The sequence below is a fragment of the Corapipo altera genome, unplaced genomic scaffold (assembly GCF_003945725.1).
Source record: "Corapipo altera isolate COAL_440 unplaced genomic scaffold, ASM394572v1 61411, whole genome shotgun sequence".
In the NCBI taxonomy this organism is placed as follows: Eukaryota; Metazoa; Chordata; class Aves; order Passeriformes; family Pipridae; genus Corapipo; species Corapipo altera.
Window position 1 is genome coordinate 17,724,077 of NW_020884875.1, and position 17,821 is coordinate 17,741,897.

The 17,821-nt window shown below is 36.7% G+C and overlaps 1 protein-coding gene across 47 annotated transcripts in view; it reads right to left on the bottom strand.

Annotated features, from left to right (window-relative positions):
- Positions 1-17,821, bottom strand: part of PTPRD (protein tyrosine phosphatase, receptor type D) — a 1,162,785-nt gene that overhangs the window by 850,998 nt on the left and 293,966 nt on the right. For all 47 annotated transcript variants that reach the window (XM_027635107.1, XM_027635108.1, XM_027635120.1 and 44 more), the window contains one exon: positions 4,111-4,218. The gene's annotated coding sequence lies outside the window, so the exon portion shown is untranslated. The remainder of the gene's footprint in view (positions 1-4,110; positions 4,219-17,821) is intronic.

Sequence of the window (17,821 nt, forward strand, 5' to 3'; positions counted from 1 at the left end):
GCTAAATAACATAACTTGAATCTGGGATGAATCTCTGAAAAGCACAAGGACCAAAAACTAGTTGACAGATTCTCATGGCTGTGCTCTTCTTGAGTAAAGGTCAAGCCTCTGAATATATGCTCTTTTGCTGTTTTATTTATTTTTTAATGTCAAAAAATAGAAAATTATTTAATGTTTTGACTGCTGGGTGTCATCAAGCCCTCTGTGGAAAGCACATCCAATTAAAGCATATTGTTATGGCCCAAGACAGATCCTGGACCTGCCTCCATAGAGGCCATGTTGAGTTGGCTTGCATGCATCAGGGATGGCACAGTGAGATTACTCTCACCAGTTGCCTTCTCAGGCTGTTCAATACTCCTCAGTCTGCCTACATCCTCCTGTAGTTCAGCCACCAAGCAGAGCAGTTAATCTATCTGGTTGCACCTCTCACTTGCAACTACACTCCATCCCCAGACCACACTGTAACTCCATTACAGCAGTCTATCTCATACTGGGGTTCTCAAAGCCTGACAGATGCAATCTGACAGTATGAACAGCAGTGCATACTTTCTCATATATGTTGACTGCACCCTTGCTAATGCAGTCCAGGATATGTGAGTGCTCTGCCTGGGTTTACTGCTGCCTAGGGTCAGCCTAGTGACCCCAGAGCTCTCAGAACCATTATTGCAGAGAAGTTCACCAGCTGGTCAGCCTCAGCCTCTGCTGTTGACTCCTAGTTGCAGGACTTCACATTCATTTTCATGGAGTTCCTGTCAGATAATTTGTCTCTGCAGAAGCCCTATATTCTACGAGATTGATTGCTCCATGGATATTTTGTGTCTTCTGCAAGCATGATGAGAGTGAAATCTGCACCACTATTCAGGCTATTAATGAAGAATATTAAACATTATTGGTCTTGGTACTTCTCCCTGAGAGAAACTACAGCTTTCTGGTCACTAGCTGGGCTCTGTATTGTGGATCACAACAGTAAGACCAGCAGTCCAGGCTGTTTTCAGCACACACTGTGGACTGATTATTTGGTTTATGTATCATCAACCTGGCAACAAAGATCCTATGAAAGCTGCATCGAAGGACTTTCTCATCAAGGCTATCACATTGGATAGGCATGATTTACATGGACCTGGATTTTCCCAAACTTGTTAAATAGTGAGTCTGTGATCTAGAGCAACCTCTATTCTACGGTTTACATAGCAGCTGATAAAATAATAATAATAAAATGCTACTTACCTGCCTCACATGATTATTATGATATTTCTAAACTAATAATTTCACTTTGAAATAAGAAAGAAGTAAAATAAAACTGCTATAAGTGACTAAGTCCTCCAATGGATGTGTATGCCGCTCAGATTCCACATTACAAAGTTGAGGTTTGATTTTGCCACCTCTATGTTTATTAACTCTGATAATTTCATATCATTTCTCCACACTGTCAGACACATTGGTCATCTGATACCCATATAAATACAACTCTTATATAAGAAGCCATTTCTCAATTTGTAAAGTGTCAAACAAATATCAATAAGCTGAATATTTTGAACATGTCAATTGCCTATGCCTCTCTCCTTTTAATATGAAATTTGTTGACAAAATATTCTTCCTTCTTCAAATGTTACTAGGATATTTGCTAGGATGTTTTGCGCATTGCACAAAACACAGCAGAGTGCTAAGCACTGTTGAGCAGAAGCCTGAAATAGCTTGCATGCCTAATTTAGACAGCTTCTTTGATCTTGAGATGAGTTTGTGAGACATAGGATTCTAGTATCGTGTAGTAAACAGAATGGATGAAATATTGAGCAAAATTTAGTGTGTTGGTACAGAAGTACTGGTGCTAACTTCACTTTGCATGTGATTGAATAAATAGGTAACATCCAATATATCATCATATTGCTTCTGCTTAATATTCACACATCTGTGAAGTAAAACTTTTTTCTCCTTGAGAATTAGATCAACTTTTAGTTTCTTTGTCTGACATCATAATATTGAAATATCAGGTAAATAACCATGAAAAATATTCTTACTGTTTATACTGATAATGGCTGATTTGTGCTAGAAAACAGAAGAAAACTAATTGTTTATAATATTTCATTTTCAACAATAAAAAACCCCAAACAAACAAAACAAAACACCAAAACTGCTCCATTCAGAAGGAACCAAAAAATGTTAACAAAAACTAGTAAGTTTGCAATTGAAAAATATATGTATATTCAGCAACTATAGCAGTCTCCAGAATACCCAGGCAATAGTCACAAGGTAACTAGGATGAAATTTTTCACCTTCTAGGTATTTATACCACTCAAAATTGGCAGCTGGCAAAGATATGTATAAATCGTATGGAATCTTGCTTATTAGTTGCTTCCTCTTATCAGCAATTGGATAATGACAAAGAACTCCTAGAAGTCTCAGGGTTTTTTTAGTTTAAAATCTTGCTAGGCTTCATCTTTTTCAGTAACCACTACCAAACTCCTTTTAGGCCTCAGGTTTCTTCATTTCAAGATTTGGAGAAAATAATCTACCTATAATTAATGGAAGGGTTTCCTAAATGCAGCTATAAATCAACAAATCACTGAAGGAATGCTCTCATTGTTCCAGAAAAATTAAACATTAAACACTCACAGAGAATAAAATTCCTAGTTGAAAGTTTGAAAAATAACTCGTGTAAACATTATTCTCAGTTTGAATCAAGAATATGCTACTTTAAGATTCTTTCTCCTCTATGATCTAAAAAGAACTTTTAGAGAATATTAATCAACTTTATCCAATACAATTGAGAATCTGTGATGAGTTCTTGTTCTTTTATTTTATGTAACAACTACTGTATGAGTAATAACCTAGCTTGGCTTGGCTAGCAGTAGACCAAGGAGACAAACACCCATTCAAGTTTCTAATAATCAGTTAAGCAAATGGTGATCCAAAATTAATGCAGCCACTGAAGAGAATTTAGCTTCTCTATTACGCAGTATTATGCGGTATAGCTTCTCTATTATCCAGTCACTATGCAAGTAGCTGTACATTTTGAGCAATTTTCAAACTGTCAGGTATTGTAACATTATGAACTGTTTATTTTGCAGTGACGCTGATGTTTTCATTCAAAGTTTTTTACAGTATCATATCTTTTCTTTGTCTCTGATAAATAAGTATGTCTTATGGATACTCCACCCTCACCACCTCTCTTTCTTTCTTGTTCCCTTTCTCTCTCACACCCTTTTCTTCTTTTTCCAGACCACTGCTCCAGGTTTTTTAGAAGCTGTTGAAAGAGTGAATTTGATTTTTGCTGAAAAATCAGTCTTTGAGTAAAATGCAGATCTGACAAACTGAAAACCATCCTACCTTTATCTTGTCTGCAAGTTCCTACTAGCTACAGAAAAGTAGATTTTTTTGACAGTTAGCAGGAAAAAAAAATAGGGAAAAATACAATTCTAAATAAAACTGAGATACTGAAGCCCATGCATATTAAGAATCTAAGACTATAAGGATGAACACTGTGTTTTAATACAACAGTGCCTTCCACATATTTCCATTAAGAAGTTGTCTGAAGATTTTTAAAAATTTTTTCATGTGTGTGCATAATTTCTGTACTTTGTGATGGTAGCACTGCTGTCACCTCAGCTCTCATCACATGAAGGATAACATAGGACTCCCTCAGAGACCATTTTGGAACAACCAAGGCTTCTATCTATCATCCACAATTGTCTCCCATGAGAAATGCAGTAGGAAGTAAGGGTCGTTTAATTAGCACCCAAATTTAGTTTTCTTTCACCGGTTTTCTTCTACATCAGTAGATTACTATTTACCTATATTTTCTTGATCACTGAATATATGCACTATGTCCATATTTTATATTTATGCTTTATAATAATTTGCTATTACTTTCAGTGAGTACTTTTAATTGTCTAGAAAGGAAGAGGAATCAGAAGGTGATGGTATCAAATTTGCAAAATAACATCATGAACAGATGAAGTTAAAGTTACATTTAAGAATTCCACAAGGGAACCCAAAGTGCTCTACAATGTCTTAGAAGCTGTATTTTTAACTTACGTTTGTTGCTAGAAACAAACAGACTTTGCAAATTTAGTCTGAAATGAATCTCGAAAGGTGTAAGACTTCACTTACTCAGAGTTGAGGCTGATCAGTTCTTCCACAGCTGGTGCCGACATTCTGTCAGTAAAATTCTTAACTGGATTGTAAATGGCAAGCAAAGCAGTTGCTTTTTACTCCCACCTGGAACAAAATACTGTATCAGTTGCTTTTTTTTTTTCACTGTATTCCAAGTGCAATAAGGCATTCATTACATTTTCTTTGCCCCTCACATTAAGGGTGCATCAGAATACCTATACAAAGGATGGAAGCAAAAACTATTACAAACTCTGAATTTGGAAAAAAGAAATAGTACTCTAAGATCAAAATGAAAATTAATCTTTAGATACTTACATTAAATTACTTTGCCCTGAAACACTTCTATTTGCTACTACTAGATGTTCTGACTTTAATTTCTTCAGCATCAACATTTAGAAATGCATACCTTATGTGAATAAACATATATTTGAATAAATATATGCTAAATAAATTATTACTTAGAGCACTTATTTATACATATATTGTAATTTGTTTCATTTTGATCTTAGAGTACTATTTATTTTTTCCAAATTTCTTCATCTTATTAGAGACTATAGTCTTAAATATTATGACAAATTATTTCCAAAACAAAAGGTTAATGAAAAAATCTCTTAATTCTGAATTACTCTTTATAGCTTTGAAAGGAAATGCAGACAGAAAGAAGTCCCAGCTGACTACAAGAGGGACAAATATTATATCAATCTACAAAAAGATGTGAAAAAGAAGATTCAGAAGACCGTAGCGCAACCAGTTTCACTTTAGTTCCTGGGAAAACTAATAGGGTATGTCCTCACGAAAGCTATTTGCAGGCATAAGAAGGACAAGCAATGGCAGCATGGCAGCAGGCAGATGCGTGGCAGCAGAAGGCTACATGGCAGCATGATGACAACCCAACAAAAATCAGTGTCCTCTGCTTCTCCTGAGCTTCTAGCACCTGGTAGAACCAATGCAGTCACACAGAAAGAGCTCCTGTGCAAGCATATGATCAACCAGGTTTCTCACTGTTTGAAGGGATGTTCCTGGAGGTGGAGAATAGTAGCAAGTAAGCCTGTGAGAGGTGTGACCAGATAGATTAACTACTCTGCTTGGTGGCTGAGCTACAGGAGGATATGGGTAGACTGAGGAGTACTGAACAGAAGCACGCGGATGAGCGCAGTCTCACTGTGCCGTCTCTGGTGCATGAAAGCCAGCTCAACGTGGCCACTATGGAGACAGGTTCAGGATGTTTTGTGCTGTGAAGAAGGCAGTGTTAAAAGTAATAAAGAGGGGTGGAAGAGACTACGGCTTTGTGCCATAAGGAAACCTCTCCTTTTCCTTTGTAAGATACCCTCACAGAATAGGTATGAGGCCCAGAATATACTTTTAATAAAAATAATTAAATACAAAACTGCATTTCTTAAAAATCTCCTCTCTAATGATATATATCAAGATTTACAGCTTCCATGGATGTGTTTATCTGAAGGGATAGAGATGTATGAAGATATGAATGTGTGGAGAAGCACAGTGGGAAAAGCTGTCATTCACTACATCTATATAACATTTAAATGTTTAGTAATTTTATTATGTCTTGTGACCTATCTAAAAGGACACCAAGAAAACACGAAGGCAAATCATCATCATATTACAGGTCTCAGCTCTATTACAACACAATGAATGCATTTCTACAGCAGGCATAATTTTTCACAAACTCACTGCTTTAAAACAACTTGCATGCTCAAGTAGCATTATGGACAGAACAGCAACGTTCAGGAAATCACAGGTGGATTATAAAAGTTTCAGGTCTTTATCCATCAATATTCATTGCTGTACAGGGTATACAGCTTATGAATCAATGACTGGTCATAATAAGGTCAGACAAAAAGAAGGATTAATAGTTTATAGTTAGTTATTCAATGCTGTATGCAAATATTGGTTGGAGAGGCACTGCACGTCTGACAAATTTATGACCTTTCATTTACAGTGTAAACATACACAAGAACTAAACTATGTTATATGCTAATGTTATTTTATGTATTAATGGTATTTTATTGAAGGCAAACTTCACATTTTTATTTCATCATAAAATAAATGTGTTCTAAACTCTAAAATATTTCACTTTTCCTGTACTCTAGTTGTTCAAATAATTCATTAATTATAAACAATTGAAATACTCCTATAAAATTAATATGATGTAACTTCCTAACAGCTGAAAGCTCCTCTTACTATATTCTAATTCTAATGTAAAGAATCAAATTCCTCATGTCAGCCACAGGACTTTAACATAATCTCAAGAAATGTAAAGTCTACATTATTCTATAAACACTCTGCAGTTTCATACTGACACAATTGTAAACTCTCTCTCTTAGAAGCCATTTTCTAGTTGTTCCTTTAGTCCGAGCTTTAGTGGAAGTTATTCATACATAAATCCTCTTAGGAACAGACAATTTTAATTCAATATGCCTACAGATTTGATCACAAGTAGCTATCTAGAACAGAACTGAACTAGAACTTTTTTCAAACTCTTGAAATATTTTTGAATTTCAAAACATTTATTCACAGGAAGCATTCCAAAAGTGTCTGAAGACTTTGTCAGAAACCTGACAATCTTTCCAAAACAAAAGTACAGGCAAATCTAAGCATAAAATAAATGTATAAGCAATTTAGGCTTATTAAAATACATTTACACTGCAAAGATAAATAAGTGAAATGGTAAAGAGAGAATTAAATCTCTACAAAATGATTAAATGATGAATTCTTTTTGTTTCATATATCCTAACATATCTTGCAACCAATTAATATTTTCTTATCAGAAATTATTCTAATCGTAAATTTTCAAACAGCTCTAGTTTGGAATTCTCCAAGGTAGAGGAGCACAGGAGACTTATGACAATTTACTGATCAGTGAATCATCAGCAGAAGCCAAGAGGTAGAAATCTCTTCTATTTTGTTAATGCTAACCTGAAACTGGAAAACTTATGCAGCAGTATCATGAAATTTTTCTCCCACACTTTGACTGCTGTAGGGAAACAAACTGGGTGTACATATTCGATTTCAGTGAAACAAGTGCTGCTTCCTCTCAGAATATCTTTTCTTTGTAAAATTTCTATAATTTCTTTCAATATATTTCATCTTTTCCTATGCCTTTTCTTGGCCTTTCTCCTCCTCTTAATTCCCAGAACTGTTTCCTTTTCCCTTAGTTCCAGCTCTACACATTTCAGTTTCAGCAAATCTATGAACATTTTGTACACATTCTTGCCAATAAGCCCAGCAGTTGGTTTTTTTCTTAACTAATAGGGATGCAGTTGGCACAAAGTTATTTTTGCCTGTATTTTGCACTTGTTATCAGTTGGGAACAGAAGGAAACATCATTTTGGCTCCTGAAAGAAAGCAACAGATAAGCATGATGCTTTGGGCTGTCTGCTACTTCTGTTAGCCACCAGAGGAGCACTGTGCGTTATTGTCTCTCTCTTCTATTATGTACGCTGAAATTCCCTGCCAGGAGGACTAAAGCATTTACATTTTCTCAGAAAATGGACTGAGAAAGTGAGATGCCAATATATTTGACAGTGTTAGAAAAAGGTTAAGCTTCAGCATCGACATCTAATATATGCTTCTGGCCATGATGTATTCAGTTCTGGCCTATGACACTGCTGCACAATGACACTAGTTAGACACTAAATGAAAAGACATGAGGAGAAGTAATATCTCTTACTAGATCAGTTGATAGAAAAAAATTACAAGAAACTTGCACAGAAGTTCTTATTTAAAACAATATAGGGATGAAGATTTCAGTTATGCTATATGCCACATGGAACACTGTTACTATACCTTGCTTGAAAATTGGTTATTAAAATCACAAGACATAATAGGAAATCCTGCCTCAAATATCACAGAAACAATACACCAGTGGCTGTTTCCAGCTAAGGAATGTTTGTGTGATACTCATGACTTCTGAAAAAGATAAAATACCACCCAAGTTTTTCTTAGTAGTGTAAATTAGATAAAAAGGAAAATTATTTATAAAAACAGTACAATATTCTTTCAGCTTCTATAAATAACACAGAGTTTAGTAAGCTTTTTCTTATTGCTTTGGACAGAAATGGTGGCCATGTGCGCTGTTGATAGTTCCCTTTTAAAAAAACGAAGTTCTTTTTCTATATCCCTTAGTTCACACGTGGGATATGACCCTACACTATACAGTCTTTTCCATTTTAACAACTCCTCCACATTCATGGTTACATAAGCCTTTCTAACTCTTGAAATTTCATTTATTTTGCATCTTTTACCTGCATTTGTGATCTCCAGATATATTTATGTGGAGAAAGTTCATGTTTCTATTATCTATGGATAAGTAAACATCAAAATAATAGAAAAAATAACATCAAATTAATAAAAAAATTTATATGAACACATCTTACTTTAAATGTATGTGACATCCTTTAAGAGTAATTTTTGTTTTCTCAGTGACAGAATATTTATTTCTTTTTATGCATTTGAGAGCTTCATTTCTCTCTTTAGTTAAATGTGTCAAAACATTCACCATTGAATAATTTCCTACAGACATAGTAATACAATTTAGAAACAAAGTAAAACAAACAAAAGAAGAGAGAAGAATAAAAGGAAAAGCATATTTTCAAATGAAACCTTTTTAGTTCTTTAAGGTTTGTGTAGATTAAGTTTATAAGTTTTTATCACTAATGTTGTAACTATACCACAAACTGAAAAAATACAGAAATTAGAAAAGTATTAAAATACACTTAATTTTTGTCAAGAGTTGAGCACCATGGGCCTGTTTCTAAGTCCACAACATAATAACTTTTTAACTGACAGCACTAATAGAAATGTAAACTTCACTTATTATCTTTATATGCAATAAAAATTTCAAAATTTTTATTCGTAACATCAGTTTTTGATATTTGCACTATATAACTCTGTAATCCATGACTGGCTTTTCTAGTACCTCTTCATATTGTCAGTCACTGTACCGTTACAAAAAAATCATATTTATCAACACAAAGTCATATACCCATATACCTCCATTTTCTTTGTGGAAAGAATCATAAGGAGTCTCTTTTACTGTATCATGTCTTCTAGAGAGCAAGAGTTTATTAGTCTCCTGCTGCCCCCAAATATGTAAGATCTGTATCCTACTATTTTACTGACCTCTCAAAACAAACTTTCCAAGCTTTCTTGACCTAACAAAAAGATTTTAATCAACTGCAATATCTTTTAGATAAGATTGCAAGTCCTTACATCACAGGAGGTGCCCTGCTTGAGATAGAAAGAAACTTGACAAAAATACAAGATTTCAGACAGGTCAATACAGAGAGAGCAAATCTCTCGCACATCCTCACAGATTGCAAGGTGTTAATAAATACATTGATCCTGTATTCAGAATTTAAAGTGACTGAATGCCCGACAGTCTGATTTAAGCCAGAAAACAAGTGGCTTTCCTATGAAAAATAAAAGCAAAGGCATTATCTAAAGCATTGTGTAATTCTAAGAGCTGATTTCTGAGCACATACTCTAACTTTTCTCCCTGTTCTAAAATTGTAAGAGTTTACTGAGTACTTGAAATCTGAATCAACTAGGATTTTATAGAGAAAGATACTGATTATGGTTTTCAACATTTTGTCATGATAATGCAAGAGGAGTCTAATTATAAACATTTCCTGCCTGTTGTGGTAAGATAGCAGGGAAGGGAGCTGCAGGGATAGTTTCTGTGAGAGTAGGGACTTTCACCACATGAGACGGAATGAGTTGCAGCCAGCTCTAAAATGAACTAACCACAGGACACAGCTTAGCCCACTAGCCAAGACGACTGTGCTTCTCTAACATATTAGGAAAGGGCAAAAGATACTATGTAGCAGCTGAGAGAGAGAAAGAGAGAGAGAGAGAGAGAGAGAGAGAGAGGAATGAGAAAAATCTGAGTGAATATGAGAGCTTACAGACACAGAGGTCAGAGGAGAAGGAGGAGGAAGACGTGCTCCAGGCACTTGGTGCAGAGAGATTTCTCTGCAGTCCATGAAGAAGACCATAGTGAAGCAGGTTGTCCCCCCACAACCCACAGAAGGCCATGTTGGAGCAGATGTCAACACTCTAGGCCATGGATGAGCCCACACTGGCAGAAAAACGTACCTTAAAGGAAGCTGCAGACTGTGGAGAGCCCACACAGGAGACTGTGGAGAGGAGCCCAAGTGGGAGCAGATTTTCTGGCAATATCTACAGCCCACAGTGGGGACTCATGCTAGAGCAGTCTGTTCCTGAAGGACTGTACCCCACAGAAATGACCCATGCTGGAGCAGCTAATGAAGGACTGTATAGCATGGGAAGGACCATGTATTGAAGCAGGGTCAAAGTACGGAAAGGAAGAAGAGGGAGAGATGAAATATTATGAACCGACTGTAACCCCCATTCCACATTGCTTTTCACCTCTTAGAGGGGAAGGTGAAAGAAGAGACAAGAACCAAGTGAAGCCTGGGAAGGAGGTGGGAGAAGGAGGAAAATGTTTTTAGTTTTGTCATGGTTTCTCACTATCCTGCTCTATTTTTATTTGACAATAAATTACATTAATTTTCTCCAAGTGTGTTTTGTCTATCTCCTTGTGTTTACCTCAACCTATGAGCTTTTACACCTTGTTTTTTCCCGTTTGCCACTATTCTGTTGAGGAGGGGGGTTAAAGAATGACTTGGTGGGAATCTGAAAGTCAGCCAAGGTTAACACACTACAGAAACATTTCATTTTTATGAAAAAAAAAAATAAAAAATGTGACAGTTGCCTTGTTCCTGAAGAAAGATATAAACTGAAGATGTTAGGAAAAGTGAACTCTGATTTCCCTGAGGTTCATCATGTTCATATTTAACTAAAACTATAAAGTATTCACTTTATTCAACCTCATATTTACAGTGTTTGTTAAGAGGGTAGAGATTTTCCGCCTTGTTTATTATTATCCTAAATGGGTAATCATTAATCAGGACTTTGTTGGTTTATTTTGTTTACTTTATTTTAACTAGGTGCTTTTCTAATGTGTTATAGTTCTGTCCCCATAAACAGTGGGGAGACATTAACAGATGACAAGATTTTCCAACTTATTTTTTCTCCCTGTCCTACTAAGGAGAGGAAGTGAGAGAGTGGATGGGTGGGTATATGGCAGCTCTCCAAGCTCTCCAACCACCACTGTCAACCTTTTGATCTGAGCACTGTAAGAGTTGGTAACTTCCCCTTCTTAGAGTCCATGGGTGTAATGATAGTATGCATTTGCCCTTGAGTAGGGCATGGCATCAGGGGAGGTCTGTATGTGTTCCTCTGCTCCACGTTTTTAATATTGAAAGGATTTTATTATCTGAAATATACTCAGATAATCCAAGCAACATTGAGCTAAGTTTTGACTCTTCTGGTCAAGAAATGATTTATTCTTACCATAAAGTTTAGAAGCTGAAAAATAATTTTCACACTATAACACTTCAAGATCTCCATCTACTCGTTTTACTGTAAAGAAAATTAATAAGTTGGCAAAAAATCTTCCAAAATCCCCATTAGACTGAGCAAGGAAAATTTTCTACTCAAATAAAATCTGGTGATCAGCATGACCTTGATTATATCAGCAGACACACTGAAAAAATATTTTCTAAGTGTCTTCATAACTATCTTTACTTCCAGACTATAGCTGCAGCTACACTTTGATTCTTCAGAGGAAGAGGAGAAAAACTACATCTAACCAACTGTTCATCAAGGCAATATACTCCTTCACTTTGCTGATGACTGGTAAAAGCTCTGAAGCATGAAATTTGATTTTGTTACCCATTTAATGTATAGATGCAAGTACAAAGAACATTAAAATGTCAATGCATTAAATTTTGTTTTCCCCTGTGTTCTTGAAAGATGATGATGATGATGATGATGATGATGAAAACGGGGAATCATTTAAATATATCAAGGTCCAAATGAACCAAAGTAGTCCTATATTCATTAAAAACATACACAGAGGTTATAAAATTTTTTTGAGTGAAATATACCTTTGAAATAGTTGTGTTATCAAATGGTTGGAAGTTGCACTACTCTGACAATATTTAAATATCTCACAACTGGAACACATTTCTAATTCTAATACCATATTCGTCTAAAAGTTAGCTCTCAATCACTGGTTTTATGTCACCATTTTGTCTTCAGAGTTAAACAGCTGTCTTCTCCCTTCCATTATAGTTGTGTGCATATACATATATATTCATGTAGAATTCATCCTTCAATCTTCTCTCTGATTGAGCTAGACAACTTAATCTTCAGAGGTCTTGCATTTTAAGGCTCACTTGATTCTATTTTCAGAATGAAAGCTCTGTCTTCCATCCCTGGCCAAGAATTTCATCTTTAAAACTCACAGCTGAGTGATTAATCATCATTCATGTATGCTGCAGTTGGGTACAGAATAGTTTCTTAAGTAAATTGTCCTATTTTTAATATGGAGACATGTAAAAGTTAATGCATATGGCAGGAAAATTACAGAAAAGACTGGAAAATGTTTGGGTAGCTATTAAATTGAAATTTTACTTCATTTTGATGCTAAAGACTCTTATTATTACAATCATAATGGTGACCAAATTGTTTATAATTACTTTTCAGGGTAAGAAACAGCAAATTTAGACACTACTCTAGGAATCTCAACCTGTAACCCAAGGGCCATATTCAGAGTTTATAAGCAATGAAGTCTGTGAAATATAGTAGACTAGATAAGATGGCTACAGAGATCACAAATATTTTGAAATGAGAAGAGAAAGGAAAGAAGAAAAAAAGAAAGAAAGAAATATAACTTCACATACAATTTTAGCATACAGCCAAATCCCTGCTTAGATGATATATGTTTTCTAATGTGGTAGAACATTTTTAAAATTAAGTTGATTAAATTAAAAACCAGACAAATCCCCCACGCCAACAGCAAAAAACCCTAAGACACTGAAGTTAATTCTGGAGGTGGAAAAGAAGATATAATAATACACTTGGAGGAACTGGTTGAATAAACTGTCTTCTGATGCGCTGGTATGCAATGTCATGACATGAGGCAAGACAGTTGTTGAGGAACTCAGACAAAAATTACTGTTACTTTAAATGCTTTTCTATCACAGAGTCACAGAATCATGAATAATTTAGGCTGGAAGGGAACATGAGAGTGATTTTTCTAATCTAGTTCTCCACTTAAAGCAGAGACAACTGAGATTGGATTGCATGTTGTCAAGGTTTGAATGGAGGTAATAAAAACAAGGCACTCCAGGGAATCTAGTTCACAGAGTCTGATGGCCAGAAACCCCTTGTATTTAGTAGGGTGTCATGGTTTGAGAGCCCTCAAAATCCAATTCCCTAGTCTAAGCCCCCTCCCACATCTCAACCTAGTGTGAGATGGTTTTCCAGACAACCACATGAGACTCAGAATGGGGGAAAGGGAATATATTACAATGACTGTACAAATAAATACTACAATACATTATATACAATCTTAACTATCTCTACCATGACATAAGTATTTACAATGGATCAAATCTCTTCTCCCCTCCAAATAAAAGTCCAAAGGGAAGAAGGAAATGATCTTCTTCTACTCTCAGGGCAGTAGTCTCTAAGGCAGCAAGCTTTCTTCCTCTCATGCATGCAGCAGCTGTGGCTGGATCTCTGCCAGTACTCACGAGGGGGTATCCAAGGCCCCTCAGCTACTCATTTCCAAGCGGGGGTCTTCTTCCATAGGTTGTGTTCACCAGGACAAGGGTCACTTCACTACGTCATATCACGAAGCTCAGGGGTCTTCGTGACGGTCCTTATCTTCAGGGGATTCAAGTTCCCTACAGAGCTCTGTGCTCTGTCTCAATCAGCGGGGGGGCCAAGGTCACCCTCCGCATTCTTCTCGGAGCTTTTCAGCTCCTCTCTGTAAGTGCTGTAGCACTTTAAGACTCTTTCAAGTAAGAGTCCATCATCTTCCTCCTTTCTTGGAGGTCTCAGAGGGGTATGGGGTTTTATTTCAGTTCTTACCCCAACTTCCTCTCTCTCTCTGCTGCTGTAGGCTCTTGTTCTCTTCCTCTCTCTCCTTCCAGGAGTTCTCTCTGTGTGCTGCCTGCCTGTTGTTGCTGCTTGGTCTTATCTCTTCTGGCTCTCTGCCACCGTTTCTTCGGTCAGTGCAGTTCTGGTTGCTGCTCACAGTGGAGGGAAAAAACCTTCCAGCTTCTAAGTCACAGACCTCAGTCTAGTCTAACACTGTTTCCGAGTTTCTATGACCCCAGCTGGGGCTGGGGGGGGCAGAGCCCCCTCAGAGGGGCTCCTGCCCTTTCAGCTCGTGGCTTTCATGACATGGCTACTTCTTCTAACAAAAACCACAACAACCTTCTCTTCCGTTCTGCTTGTGATATGTTTATATTTTGCAGAAGCGCTCATTGGGTAAAACTTCAAAACTTCAAGTGTCACCACCCCCTGGGGTTTTACCATTTTATAACTGCAGGGGAAAAAACTGTTTCCCCACACCACATAGGGTTTGCTAGATCTTACTAGAAGCTGTTACCCCGTAAACACTAGTGAACACAGCTTAGTAAGGAAGACTGAGATACTATCAGATTTTAAATTGATATTAAATTTTCAAAGTAGAATTTTCTTCTGTTTAAATATAAAAGTTCCATCTTTGGTTTGAAAACAGAATGATGTGCCACCTCTTTAAATTTCCTATGCAATGCTTGCTACTTTGTAAAGAGAATCACGTTTTCTATTTTTTTTCTGCTACCAAATACAACACATACATACCTATTACTCTTTTTCTTCTATGTCTTCATGTATGAGAAGTATATTTGGTATATGAATATGTGGTTATTTTGAGGCATATGTAAAATCCAAGCAGGAATATATATATTACTATGGCAGTACTGTTATTTAAAAATTTTTGTGTAAGAAGATTGCCACACATTGACACAGAAGAATGAAGTAACTGTAAGGCAAGTAAGATGATTAAAAAGATCATTTCAGTAAATATCCCTGATAACTCCTTGTGTTAACTTCTTTTCTACTTAACAATGATTCTGCTTAGTCCTAAAAAGCAGTCAGCTGATGCGCATACTCAACTACTTTATCAGATGATGTTACCTCAAATTTGGTTGCATAAGTTTAAGCTAGATACTTCAGATAACCAATTTTTTTGATATTTTATGACCTAAATCAAGATACAGCACATCAAATTGGCAAATTTTCAGATATTCAACTTATGATAATGACAAAAAGCATCAGACCTTGACCTGATGAAACTCACAGACTGGTAGCTCCAAAATGTTGGTAATCATTAATTGGCCTCCAGGCATCTGTTAAAGCAAAATAAAATCAGCCTGGGTCAAGGCAAATCCAGTAAGGTCCTGAAACTCTGTGCTGTTAGTTTGATCTAAAACTTTCTACCAATCAGCAGTGGCAAAAATAATATTTACTGGGCTTTGGGATTTGAAGAAAAAATGCTTTAGGCTTTAGAAATTCTAAACTCTTAATTTATTCATTTTGGTTTATTCGGTTACAAACAAATAATGTGTTTGGATTTTCTGGTCTTTCATATGGATTGTGCTTTAAATTTCATGTAAAAGTCAACTACTGTGCTTCTGAAAAATATGCCAAGACAATGCTAACAAGTAACCTTAGTGAATGTCAGGGGAAGAGCCCAAGTTTATTGAGCAAGGATGGCATTCATTAAGAACTTTACTTCTGAATATGCTAATCTTCCACTCACTATTCATTGTAACCAATTCAATATGGTCGGCTTACCATTCTCTTTAGTTCATAAAGTGTACTGTGAAACCTATCGCTGAAATCTGGTCAGATGTTATAGGTGTGCTCCCATTTGCTTAACAAATATTGTCATAGCCTTGTTAGAAATAATCTGTTTACTGATATATTCTGGTTTGATTTCAGAAATACTTATCTGTGCATCATTAGTCCCTGGTTAAAGAATGGTTATGTTGTTAAAACAATTTTTCAAATCCCCATATATAGAGAAGGGCATAAACCTGTTTTCAAAAATCATGTAGATCCATGAGATGGATCTCATTTTTAAGCTTCATACTTCACTGATTATTTTTGTCACAGCTCCAGCAAAAACACATATAACCAAATAAAAGGTCTGCATTTTAAAAATTTAAGGCCATCTTCCTTATCTTTCCTTCTGAAACAAACCTACTTTAACAATAGGTATGACTGGAAAGAGTCTACTTTATTTAATAACCTTACATGTAGAGGTCTCTGGCTGATTTTTAGCTTCTTTGGTATTAGACGTTCTACTGTCTCTGTTTTTGTGAATGAATCTGGGAATCTAAACTGACTACTGGCAACCCATACAAAGACTGTCAAAAGCTACAGTAGTTTATATTGGGAATCAGAATAGCTGCTGTCTACTTCAAAGAACTGGGAAATGATCAATGTGTTTGCCACATAGAAGCTGTGATCTGGAGTCATCATCATCATGGCTGGGCTTCACAGACAAAGATTTGGGAAAGGCTCTATCCACATTTGTTACAGGCACCCTGGTGGCTAATGAGGCCAATACGAGATAGACATGTCCGATTGCAAAAGGCACAGCAGAAAGACTCCTTAGGTGGTATATTCTGCAAGACACGGTTCTTTCTGTGCTGTCTTTTGTCCTCAAGGGTGATCCTGCGTGCGTTCTCAAAGGAAACAGGAGCGTTATAGATGGTGTGTCTCCAGACCTCCCGATTTGAGGCCAGAGTAGACCAGTTATGGTGATCAATATGGCCGAGGCTGAGATGTTGTTTCAGGGAGTCCTTGTATCTTTTCTTCGGGGCTCCTCTCTTGCGGTAGCCGGTGGCAAGTTCACCACAGAGCAAGATCTTAGGGAGCCGGTGGTCCTTCATCCTGGAGACGTGCCCGGCCCATCGCAGCTGTGTTCTCAGTAACATGGCCTCAATACTTGTGACTGCTGCTTGTTCTAGAACAGATGTATTGGTCACATAATCTGACCAGTGGATGTTTAGGATTGTAAGGAGGCAGTGTTGATGTAAGTGTTCTAGGAGACACAGGTGATGGCGGTAGATGACCCATGATTTGGAACCATATAAGAGAGTAGACAGCACTACGGCTCTGCAAACACCGATCTTTGTACTTTTCTTCAAGTGTTTATTACGCCATACTCTTTTATGAAGCTTTCCAAAGGCACTATATGCCTTTGCTAACCTGTTATCTATCTCTCCATCAATCTTACTGTCCGAGGAGATGAGGTTGCCTAGGTAGATCTGGAGTAACACCTGTTCAAATACATTTTATTTATTCTGCCATCAGGGAACTCAAAAAAAAAAAAACCAGACTTGCTTTGCATGTAGTCCTTGATAATTTACCTTGAATATAAAAGTTACGTTGGAAAGAACTAGGAAAGATGATTTCCTCCTAAACAAAAAACTGTCTCACAACATATGAACAGCAGATTTACTATTGTGATGCTTTCACCCCTGTCAATGATAAATCACTTATTGTTTCAGTCATCCTGGGGCTGTGTATGACCCTGGGTACACTCAACAGGCCCAATCCAAACACCTACTTACAACCTGACATTGCAGCCTGGACTCAGCCTGTCCATATCCCCACAGAATAGCTTTGGTGCTAGCCTTGGGAGTTCCCATCATTCCTGGCCCCAAGGGAGCCCCTATCCCACATGGCACCCTGAAATATATCAAGGAAAGTTAGGTCATAGGAACACAAGTTAGATCACATTTAATGCCTT